At 43.4% G+C, this 12,799-nt stretch overlaps 1 long non-coding RNA gene across 1 annotated transcript in view; it reads left to right on the top strand.

The window, feature by feature from the left end:
- The first annotated feature begins 3,816 nt into the window (after positions 1 to 3,816).
- The window catches only part of LOC137377297 (uncharacterized), a 29,334-nt gene continuing 20,351 nt past the window's right edge, over positions 3,817 to 12,799 (top strand). The window contains exons 1-2 of the long non-coding RNA XR_010976384.1: positions 3,817 to 3,854; positions 4,016 to 4,118. This is a non-coding gene — a long non-coding RNA (uncharacterized lncRNA). The remainder of the gene's footprint in view (positions 3,855 to 4,015; positions 4,119 to 12,799) is intronic.

Genomic DNA, 12,799 nt, shown 5'->3' on the forward strand with positions numbered 1-12,799 from the left:
ACATGTGTTATTTAGCACAGACTTGGGCCTTCCTGATTTGAGTGGTTCAGAACCACATAAGGGTCTACAACCACCTACTGGCCCATCCATTGGTCTATTACAAGGCTGTATTGCTCGACATTGAAACAAGCGATTCTAACCTTGTATAGATCACAAAGTCTTAGGTTGCAATACCTCCCAAGGTGACTGTTTTGCCTTAGTGATTTTACTTTGATTACATGCCTAAAGTATCAAATTTCCCTCTGTGGGCCCTTGATATCAAGGCATAATTTGACTGAGTGTGTCTTCGAGGAGCCCTAGAAAAATTGAAGTCAGTAGGAATCAGGGGAAAAACTTAACTGGCTGGAGTCATACCTAACAGAAAGGAAGATGGTTATGGTTGTTGGAGACCAACCATTTCAGCCACAAGACATTGCTGCAGGAGTTCCTCATGGTAGTGTCCTCGGCCCAGACATCTTGAGCTGCTTCATCAATAACCTTCCCTCCATCATAAAGTCAGAAGTGGGGATGTTTGCTGATGATTGTACAATGTTCAGTCCCATTTGTAATTCCTTAGATAATGGAGCAGTCCAGGCCTGCATGCAGCAAGACCTGGTCGATATTCAGGCATGGGCTGATAAGTGGCAAGTAGCATTCGCGCTGCATAAGTGCCGGGTAATGACTATCTCCAACAAGAAAGAATCTAACCATCTCCCCTTTACATTCACCAGTATTGCCTTTGCTGAATCCCCCACCATCAACATACTGGGGGTTACCATTGACAAAAAACTTAACTGGATCAGCCACATAAATACAGTGGCTACAAGAATAGGTCAGAGGCTGAGAAATCTGTGGTGAGTTACTCACCTCTTGACTCCCCAAAGCCTGGCCACCATCTGCAAGGCACAAGTCAGGAGTGTGCTGGAATACTCCCCAATTTCCTGGATGCATGCAGCTCCAACAACACGCAAACAGGTTCAACGCCATCCAGGATAAAGCAGCCTGCTTGATTGGCATCCCATCCACCACCTTAAACATTCACCACTCGTGCACAGTGGCAGCAGTGGGCATCATCTACAAGATGCACTGCATCAACTCGCCAAGGCTCCTTTGACAGCACCTTCCAAACCAGCGAACCTCTACCACCTAGAAGATCAAGTGCAGCAGATGCATGGGAACACCACCACCTGCAAAGATCCCCTCCAAGCCACACACCATCCTGAATTGGAACTATATCACCATTCCTTCACTGTCGCTGGGTCAAAATCCTGGAACTCCCTTCCTAACAGCACTGTGGGTGTACCTACACCAGATGGACTGCAGTGGTTCAAGAAGGCGGCTCACCACCACCTTCTCGAGGAGAAGTAGGGATGGGCAATAAAATGCTGGCGATGGAAGCAATGCCCACATCCCATGAACGAATTAGAAAAAAAATGGTGAAACACCTGAATTGGCATACTAATGGAGAGAAAGCCTTATTTCATAAATAAGGCCATCTACGACATTGTGGCTGGCTCAAGGTAATGCTTAAATGTGCAGTACAAGTCTCCATAATAAAACAAAGCGTCCGGCAGGAGTGGAACATGATTGGTCAGGAGGTCAACACAGTTTCAAAACCATGTTCTACATGGAAGGCTGTGTGGAAGAAGGGATAATAAATTGAAATGTTAATCACTGTCAAGTATGTAATACTGTTAAATGCTGTATGATTGCCAATTGCATCACATGTGGGTATGAGTTGTGATGGAATATAGGTATAATAGGCTTAATTAGGTAGAATTTAGGTATAGTTAATATATACCTTTTAGAATTAAATATTGAATAAATGGTCAGTTTTCAAGACTCACTGACATTCCCCTTTAAGAAGGTAGAGTTAAAAATTTCAAGGTCTTTCAAGGTCCCTGTTATAATAGAATGTGAACCAGAAACACCTTTCAAGTTGGAAAATCCATTTCAGTGTTTCTATTGCCAGGGAGTTGGAGGATAAACACACATTGAAATATCGTGTGTGACCTCAGTAAGAGGTAGCAATAAACTTAATTAATTGATGGTGTTGCTAAATGCAGGCAGATTGACCCACAAAGGAAGTTCAACCTACCATAAAACACAATTATAGATAATAAAGTAATAAATTAGAAAAGTACTTACAGGAACAAGAGGTCAAGTAAAGCCAATTATAAACATTTTAACCAGATAAATGATCACAACTTCAAGAGCAGGGGAATTCCAGCAAAACATTAAGTGGAGATGTTTGTTACTGATATTCCCATATATGGATCTTGAAAACAAGAAAAACGCACACAGATAGGTAACACCTATATGCTAAAAGGTCAGATGATACCTTTGAAACTGTATAAATATGAGGTTCTGAAGCAAAAATTAGAAGTATTGAATTCCTCAACCAATGCTTCTCACCCTATGGTTTATTCAGGAATTTAAGGAAAAGGTTTACTTTAAATTTTGATAGATATTCTAAGATATTTTGCTGTTAAATTTTTGGATTCTATGTTAGAAATAAAATTATGTGTTACATCTCTTCGTAATATTTGATATTGTGTTATACTTATCGACTTAAAATGTATTGCGTGTTCAATTCTTTAATAAATATATAAAAGTTAATAGATCGTCTCATGTAGTATTCTGTGTACAACTACAAGAACCCCCTCTCTGTGTCTCTTTAAGTGGCGAGATACATATTGAAGAGACTTTCCCAGACCCTTAGAATATCTGGGATATTTATGACTTAGCCATACTTATTAAAAATAGGCTATCTGAAAGATGGTAATATTCTCTGTTAGTTTTCTTTCTTTGAGAGAACACTAGTTCAATTCTTTGGACCCAAGTAAGCGTCTATATGAACTTGTCTGGTTTGAACTTAATTAAGAGGGATTCATAGGGATGGCTGCCTGATTTGAACAAAGAACAGTACAGCACAGGAACAGGCCATTCGGCCCTCCAAGCCTGCTCCGATCTTGATGCCTGCCTAAACTAAAACCCTCTGCACTTCCGGGGACCGTATCCCTCTATTCCCATCCTATTCATGTATTTGTCAAGATGCCTCTTAAACATCGGTATCGTACCTGCTTCCACCACCTCCCCCGGCAGCAAGTTCCAGGCACTCACCACCCTCTGTGTAAAGAACTTGCCTCGGACATCCCCTCTAAACTTTGCCCCTCTCACCTTAACCTATGTTCCCTAGTAACTGACTCTTCCACCCTGGGAAAAAGCTTCTGACTATCCACTCTGTCCATGCCGCTCATAACTTTGTAAACCTCTATCATGTCGCCCCTCCACCTCCGTCGTTCCAGTGAAAACAATCCGAGTTTATCCAACCTCTCCTCATAGCTAATGCCCTCCAGACCAGGCAACATCCTGGTAAACCTCTTCTGTACCCTCTCCAAAGCCTCCACGTCCTTCTGGTAGTGTGGCGACCAGAATTGCCCGCAATATTTTAAGTGTGGCCTAACTAAAGTTCTGTACAGCTGCAGCAGACCTTGCCAATTTTCATACTCTATGCCCCGACCAATGAAGGCAAGCATGCCGTATGCCTTCTTGACTACCTTTGGTTTAGTCCCTAGAAGGGGTTCACATCATAAATCACTTCAGAGTGTCCAACTATCCAATAAGGTTGCAGGTGTAATCCATATTTCCTCAAGAAATATAATTAACCCAAATTTAGTACTTTGATATATGCATAACACCAAAGCGATGCACTGGATATTTGAGAAAATGTGAGCAAGTTAACTGGCAGCTAAAAAAGATTCATTTACTAACTATTCTTTGGAACAGACAGAACTAGTGAATCAGTAATACCGTTGGTTGCATGCATTAGAGAAAATTCCTTACCTGCTATGAAGACCATGAGCTGAGAGATTGTATGAGAAATTTGTCAAGCTGACAGCATTTCTTGTTTGTTTAAAGATATTTTCCTACATTAACTGTAGTAATGATTTTCAGTACTATTTTCACTGGCTGTACTTCTAACAACTTTGCATAACAACAACCATGCACTCATCCTCTTCCTTCCTTTTTACAGAAAGGCCACAAAGCCAGTTGAGGATATTGGTAAAGTGGGATCATCACACTCACTTCTGCACCCTGTGACACTCACATCTTTTGAAGCAGATGCCAGACAAGAGGTATTTTCAGTTTCTGCAGATTTTGCTTTACATTTAGTTAAAATGTATTTAAAGGTTTTACATTAGGTCCTTCTGTTTGCAGAAAGGGTTCTTTGTAGGTCTCAACACCAAAACAAAAATCACTGATGAATGTTTGTCACATCTGCTGATTCAGGTTTCTCCTTCATCTGTTATCTGGACCTTGCTTTACTATAGCTCCTTTCCAGCAAGTATATGTACCACCCACTCGGTGACATAATGTGCAGAATGTAACATACCACAATAATTCTGACTACTCAACTGCAGGTCATGCTACAAGGCACCATCAGAGCTGTCCAAGCCTCAGAAATGTTGTTTTAAAAGACCACAGGACTGCTGTCTGATGTTTTCACCTCATAAATGTGAGTCGATTTAGGCCCTTTGTTACCTACCTGTGACTCCCGTCCCACACTATGAGATACATTTTATGCCCCCCCCCACCCCCCTCCAGAGATGGGCTAGGAGGCTGGGAGGACGTGTAGAATTGTGACGGGAGGTGGGGGTAGAGGGCCCGTCACCTTCCCGTTGCACTGCAATTTAGTTGGGGTCGGGATAGGCCAGAGGCCTATTGAGGCTCTTAAGAGGCCTATTAACAGATGTTAAGGGCCGCTTCCTGCTGCTGCTAGCATTATGCCAGTGGCGGAGGAGGTTTCCACCATTTGGGGATGCCGCCCAGTAAAACGAGGCGACCTCCCTGCTGTGGACAATAAGTGGCCCACAGAGAGCCTCTCTCTGGCCCACACTCCCCCTGTACTCCGCGCCCCCTCTCCCGTTCCATCGCTGGGGCCTGCTAGACTGACCCTGGTGATGCCGCATCAATCATCTCAGGTTCAGGTCCCTAGCGCTAGACCTAGATCCAAGACTTGGTGCAGTACCAGCAGTGGCCATCGGTGATGGTGGTGCTGCTGATACTACTGAACTGCCAGCCCTGTGAGTGGCTGGCAGCTCTTGGAAGCGGGAGCCCCATCTTTAAAGAGACGGGGGTCCCAACACCGGGCTAATTGGCCTGGTACAGTAGAATCACTTCGGGGAGGGGGGGCGTTGGAGGTGGGTGGTGGGAGGAGCTCCACATGTCTGATGTGGGATTTGCTCAACCTTTTTGGCCCACGCTGGAAGCCCCGTCTGTGCTGTTAAATTCAACCCTATCGGCTGAATTTTATGGTCCTCCCAGAGACGGTCTAGGAGGCGGGGTGGTGCCATAGAATTGTGACAGGAGGCAGGGGGCAGAAGGCCTGTCGCATTCCCGTTGCACCACAATCTAGTCAGGGGCAGGATAGGCCAATGATGGCCTTCCTGCCCAGAGGCCAAGTGTAACATAGGAACATAGGAGCAGGAGTAGGCTATTCAGCCCATCAAGCCTGCTCCGCCATTCAATTATGGCTGATCATCAACCTCAACATCACTTTCCCATGCTATCCCCATATTCCTTGATGTCATTAGTATCCAGCTATCAATTTAGGCCTATTAACAGCCATTAAGGGTCTCTTCCCACCACCGCTGGCATTAAGCAGTGGCCATCGCTTCCGATGGTGCTGCCAATACTATTGGCTGGCAGCTCTTGGAGGCAGGATCCTTGACTGTAAAAGGATGGGGATCCCAATGCGGTCTGTTAATTGCCCAGATACCGTAGAATCACCCCGGTAGCTCCAAATGGCTGAAGAAGGGTTCCTCCTGCCTTTTCAGCCCAACACCGGGAGCCTCGCCAGTGCAACTAGATTCAGCCGATAAGTGGCTATTTTTTAATGCCCTCAGGGCGACTAGCGATTGGCAATATATACTGCCATCCTAGCATTGCCCACATCCCACGATCAATAATAAAAATATTTGATGTTGTTCAAGATGTGTGTGTCGTGAGTGCTGGTTTGATGAACTCTGAGGAGAGTAATATGTCTTTTGATAAAAGAAAGAACAGTGGCAACAAGGGAACAAATGGCAATATGAGTCTGCACATTTGTCGAAGTTCACCAGAAGATTCCTCTTGGCCTTGTTCTGTAAACTATTCTATTCTGCTCATTCCTTGAACATTGCCCAGTTGCGCTGGTGTCAATAAACTAGTTCTAATTGTGGAAAATTAAAACTATGTGTATGCATCAAATAAATCGTGAGTGAGGTTGCTTGTGTCCTGTTATCTGATGCATAAAAAGCAAAAAAGCAGTTCACACAAGACCAGTGCTTAATGTTTGTTACTCCTGTTTGTTCATAGGACTGTGTAACTCACATTCTATTCTCACTAAGTAACAGAATTACTGAATCTCAAAGTGCAATTAGTGTATTGTCATGCTAGGTCCCCACCTGCTAAGAATGAGGCACATTAATTTTGTCATGCACATTGATTTTAAACTGTTGCTGGAGCGAGGAAATGACTTGTTAAACAGATCAGCCGTGGCTGGAAAATACATTTGCATATTAACAGACAGTGATTGGAAGGACAAAGGACCATTCCCTGACACATTCAACCCACAATGGACCTTGATCACCAGATATTGTGTGTAAGAGGAGCATTCCAGAGACTGCTAAGGTGATACAATCCAGGACTGGTTAGACCAGCTGGTCACATGACTAAATGGCTGTTCCAGGGTCTTTTGAAGTAGCCACAGAAAGTTTGAACTCAGAAAAGACTAATTGCTCCTGAACTGAGAAGATCTCTCCTGTCTGCTCCCATCCCTTTCTCACAAGCCTCTGAATCCATTGAAGACACATGAACTGCAAGAGAAAAAAGTCTCCTACAGCGAACTAGGTTTAGGAAGAATACCGGGCCCCAACGAAAAGCAAGATCTATCTACAATCAAGGACTTTACAGTGAGCTCGAAGCACCGTAACACAAACTCTTCAGATATTGCCTCAAAGTTTTCCACTTTATTTTTCTTCTGCTCTTTTCTGTCTCTATTTGCATGTATGTGTCCCATATGCATGCGAGCATGGTCATGCTGTGCATCCGTAGGTGTCAACCGAATTAGAGTTTAAGTTCAAGTTTAATAAATTTCAACTTTTTTTCTTTAAACCTAAGAAAACCTGTTTGTACTGGTTTCTTTGCCTTATAATTGAAATGCAATGAACAAGGATTCACCAAGGGGGAGCTAAAAACATGGTGTGTTTAAAATTAAACCCTGTTACGGTAAGACTAGGTGAAGGCTGAGAGGGACCCCTAGACATCATTCTCACCTGGTCATAACAGAAATTTGGGTGCTATCATCCAGGATTTTACCCACAGACAAACGAGAGAAATTGGAAGTGGGAAGCCAAATTGTTCCCAATCAAAAAAGAGCAAGATTAATACAGGTTTTCTTGTGGTTGCGTGTGCTTCAATACTAACATGTCTGCGACTGAAGCTAGTAGCTCTCCAAGCCAAGGTGAAGTAACTTGGGATAATTTAAAAACGCTGTCTATGGAGGAGCTGAGAAAAATGGCTGAGCAGTGTGGCTGTAAGTGGCAAGGCGAGGAAGTCTGAACTCCTAAGGCTAGAGGCCAACTATTTTTCCCTTGAATCTGAAGAAGCAGAAACAGGGTTAGAAATAGACCCTGACAAGGTATTGTTTGCAAAGATACAATTGGAACAGAGGAAACTTGAATTTGAGGAAAGAGAGAGGGAGAAATAAAGAGCCTTCAAGAAGGAACATGAAGAAAAACAAAGACAGGAGAAGGAAAGAGAGAAAGAGGAGAGAGAGAGAGAGAGAGAGAGAGAAAGATTATTCCGGAAGGAATGCGAAGAAAGAGAGCTGAAGTGGCTTGAGTTAACTCGGGGGCGACAGAGTAACCCCAGTGAAAGCATAGACAATATGGAGGAGTGTAATTCAGGGCTAGGTGCAGAATTGTTAAAACTAGCTCAACTAATTCCAAAATTCAATGAGGAAGATGTAAAAGAATTTTTTGTTTCCTTTGAGAAACAGGCAAGGCAGCTAAAATGGCCAGCTGAGACCTGGCCTCTTTTATTACAAAGCAAGCTAACCGGAAAAGCCCATGAGGTTTATTCCCTGTTGCCAGATGCGAGTTCATCAAATTATGAACTGACAAAAAATGCTATCCTCAGGGCATATGAATTAGTACCCGAAGCCAAGCACCAAAAGTTTAGAACCCACAAGAAGCAAGCTAATCAAATTTGTCTGGAGTTTGAAAGAAGTAAGCAGCTGGCTTTTGACCAGTGACTGAGGGCTCTTAAAGTACAGCTCAGCAATGAGACTCTCAGAGAAGTAATCCAGTTAGATGAATTTAAAAACTCTCTCCCACTCTCCATCAAGACACATGTAGAGGAGCAGCGGGTTCAGAAAGCCCAGCAAGCAGCCATTCTGGCCGATGAGTTTGCTTTCATTTATAAGTCGGTTTCCCAGGGGTGAACCTTGCCTAGTCACCCCCACAAATCCGAAAAGGAAAAAGGGTGGGAAGGTGATAGAAGCCCAAGCAGTCCTGGGAGAGTAAGAAAAGCAGGAGACATGGAGGTCCTCCTCTAGCCAAAAAGGAAGGTGCTGTGAGCAAGAGTGAGACCCCGAGACCTGTGTGCTTCCATTGTAATAAGGCAGGTCATCTAAAAGCTGACTCCTGGAAACTGAAAGGAAAACCTGTAGGGTTAATCAGGGCACACCCACTCAGTGAAGAAGAGAACCTAATGGAAGCACAGCAGAACAAGCTGTGACTTTAACTGCAGTAAGAGTGAGACCCAGGAAGCTTACGACGGCAAATGCAGGAAAAGCTAATAGGATTCCTGAAGGCTATCAGGGTTTTGTGTCTGAAGGAAAAGTAACCCCATACCTCTCAAGTGGAGCCAGCAAGCCTATAGTAATTCTCAGGGACACAGGGGCCACTAGATCCCTTTTACTGGGAAAAGGCCTACCTTCCCCCCAGAGAGTGCAGTGAACACCAGATGGTGATGAATGGCATTGGAGGGCAATGTATGCCTGTACCTGTACACTGGGAGCGCCTGGAGTGCGACCTAGTTTTGGGACTGGCGACCGCAGGGATTGTCCCTAGTTTGCCTATGGATGTGGTTGACCTGCTCCTAGGTAATGCTCTGGTGGGGGTGAAGGTGGTAGCCCCTCCCAGTAGTGAAAGAAAGACTGCAGGAGGTCAGAGAGTCAGGGCAGTGGCAAGAGACAGACCCCTGCAGTTTCCCTGACTGTGTTGTGGATCAGGCCATGATCAAACCAGCTCCCCCGGAGGAGAATGCATTGACACTGCAGGCAAATGACCATGAGGTCTGTCTGAGACTTTCTTTGGAAAGTTAGGAGACCCAGGGAATGAATTAAATGGATTTTCCCTAGCTGAGACTCAGTGAGCTGACCCAGTATTGTGAGAGTTAGCACAGGCGGCCCAGTCTGAAAGTGAAGCAGAGGGAGTCCCTGATTGCTACTATTTAAATAATGAGGTACTGATGAGGAAATGGAGTTCTCCTCAGATCTGAGAGCAAGGAGTGGACAGTGGTTGACAGTTAGTGGTGCCACAGAGGTACCGGAGAGAAATATTAAGAAGGGCCCACGAGACTACAGTGGCTGTACATATGAAAGACGAAAGGCCAGATAAGACAACAGTTTGACTGGCCAATACTCCACAAAGATGTGGTGGAGTACTGCAGGAGTTGCCACATGTGCCAGGTTGAGGGGAAACCCCAACCTACAGTGAAACCTGCACCCCTAAGTCCTGTACCGGTGTTTGGAGGACCCTCCAGCAGAGGGTTGGTGAACTGTAAGGGATCCCCGCTGAGAACAAAAAGGGACAGGCGGGCACACGGCTGGCAAAAGGTTAGACAAGGAATGGGAAAAAGTGACCAAGGGGGCAGGTTAAAGGAAGTCTGGGGGGATTCCTGGATGAAAACCCTTACTGTCCAGTCAGCCATCTCCAAAGTGTAAATATTTTGGGTGGTCTAGCAACATCTAAATTCCAGAGTTTCAATCACCTTACGCTTACAAATTTAATTTCCCCAAAGCTAAAAGTGACCTCTAAATATATTAATATACACCATCAAACTAGATGGTTGTTTCAGTATACATTTTCTCTAATCCTTTGAACAAATTAAGCCCCTTAGTGTGCTTTGTGATCCAAGATGATGATACAAAACTAGATGAGGATGTAAGTTGTGAGGAGGATGCAAGGAGGCTTCAAGGAGACTTGGACAGGCTAAGTGAATGGACAAGATCATGACAAATGGAATATAATGTAAATAACTGTGAAGTTATCCACTTTGGTAGAAAAAACAGAAAGATACCATTTCTTAAATAGTGAGAGGTTGGGAAGCATTGATGTCCAAAGGGACTTGGCTGTCCTGCTTTACGAGTCACTAAAAGTGAGTATGCAGTTTTAGCAAGCAATTAGGAAGTCAAATGGTATGTTGGCCTTCATCGCAAGGGGTTTTGAGTACAGGAGTAAAGAAGTCTTTCTGCAATTGTATAGAGCCTTGGTGAGACTTCACCTGGCGTATTATGTACAATTTGGTCTCCTTATCTAAGGAAGTATATACTTATCATACTTACACTAGGCAGTGCAACAGAGGTTCAATAGACTAATTCCTGGGATGGTGGGATTGTCTTATGAGGAGAGATTAGGAAACTGGGCCTGTATTCTCTTGAGTTTTGACGAATGAGAGGTGAAATTGAAACATACAAAATTCTTACAGGTCTTGACAGGTGTCATGGAACCGTATTTATTTTCTCCTCGGATTAAAACAATGTGCCTTTAAGACAGAGAGAAAAGCTTTTGGATTTCTGAGGCACAGTGTGCAAGCTGTATTTTGTTACCTACGCAACAGCAGGAGAGAGAGAGGTCACATGGTATAATGTTTTGATTTGACTGTGTGTAAAACGTACAAAAAATAGTCTGAACCAGTTTATTTTGAGAGCCACCAGCGAGGTGTGCTACTGAAGAAAAGAGCTGTCTATTCTCTCTCAGCAGAATTTCTTCAAGGAGCTACAGGCCAGTTAATTGCCTAAGGAGAAAAGAAAAAGCCCTTTTTTGAAGAGACCATTTGTTTTGCTGGAGGTAGCAAAATTCCTTTTTCCTTACTTCCAATCTAAGAGTCTTTGCTTCAAGATTGACTCTCTATTGACTGATTGTATTTTCTGGAATACACAGTAAGGTTTTGACTGAGAGACTGTCGTTTTTAAATTCCGAGTTTAAAGAACTGTTTGATGCCTGCTGCAGCTGAAGTGTTTTGAATGCCTATCGACTAAGACTATTTCATCAAATCCACATGGAGACTTCAAGTGGCATTTGATTATTTTTACACTGGGATACCTCACCCATCAAGAACATAACCCACAAAGACTTATTTATTTATTCTTAAGAAACAGCTAGTTTTTAATTTTTTTTTAAAGAAACCAGTTAATCATGATTTTTGAGTGTATGTGTGTGTATGGGGAGTTAGGTTAAAATAGGAAGTTATAAGATCTTTAGACATAGGTTTATTTTAATAGTGTCTTAGATTTAGTTCCAATAAATAGCTAATTTGTTATTAGAGTCATAGAGTCATAGAGTCATACAGCATAGAAACAGGCCCTTCGGACCACCGTGTCCATGCCGACCATAATGCCTATCTATACTAATCCCACCAGCCAGAATTAATTCCATATCCCTCTATACCTTGCTCATTCAAGTACCTGTCCAGATGCCTCTTAAATGTCGCTACTGTTCCTGCCTCCACCACCTTCTCAAGCAGTTCATTCCAGATACCCACTATTCTTTGTGTGAAAGATTTACCCCTTTGATCCCCTTTAAACCTCCTCCCTCTAGTTTTAGTCACCGCTACCATGGGAAACAGACTCTGGCTATCTACCCTATCTATGCCTCTCACAATTTTATATACCTCTATCATGTCCCCTCTCAGCCTCCTTCGCTCCAGGGAAAACAGACCCAGCCTTGTCTATTGTCTAAAGATACCTGGTTTGGTCTGCTTTATTCTGGGGGTTTCTAGAGTGTTTAATGTGGCTGTTTTCTGGTTGGGTGGGAAAACTTTAATAATATGCTGTGACCTGTGGAGTGATGGGACTAAATGGCTCCTGCCTCAGCCATAACACAGGATGGCTGTAGATAGGATGTTTCCCCAGGCTGGTGAGGCAAGGACCAGGGACATAGGCTCAGAATAAGGGGTAGGCCATTTAAGACTGAGATGAGGAGGAATTTCTTCACTCAAAGGGTGGTAAATCTTTGAAATTCTCTACCCCAGAGGGCTATGTAAGCTCAATCATTGAGCATATTCAAGACAGAAATTGATAGTTATCTGGATACTAATGACATCAAGGGATATGAGGATAATGTGGGAAAGAGGAGTTGGGGTAGATGATCAGCCATGATCCAATTGAATGGTGGAGCAGGTACGATGGGCTGAACGATCTACTCCTGCTCCTATGTTCCTAGATCCCAAATAGCAGAAACTATTATAATAGAATATTATAATAAAAGACGGGTCACTGACCCGAAACGTTAACTCTGCTTCTCTTTCCACAGATGCTGCCAGACCTGCTGCGTGGTTCCAGCATTTCTTGTTTTTATTTCAGATTTCCAGCATCTGCAGTATTTTGCTTTTATTATAGCAGAAACTATTGTCTTGTTCAATTCTCACTTTATTTATTTGTTTGTCCACTCCTGTTGTTTCCTTTATAATGTTGCACGAATCCTTCTGGAGTTCACTGAGTCCATGGCAGATTTTTAAATTTTTGTTAAAGAGGCTTTTATTAATGACA

Source organism: Heterodontus francisci, chromosome 14 (assembly GCF_036365525.1).
Source record: "Heterodontus francisci isolate sHetFra1 chromosome 14, sHetFra1.hap1, whole genome shotgun sequence".
Classification (NCBI taxonomy): domain Eukaryota; kingdom Metazoa; phylum Chordata; class Chondrichthyes; order Heterodontiformes; family Heterodontidae; genus Heterodontus; species Heterodontus francisci.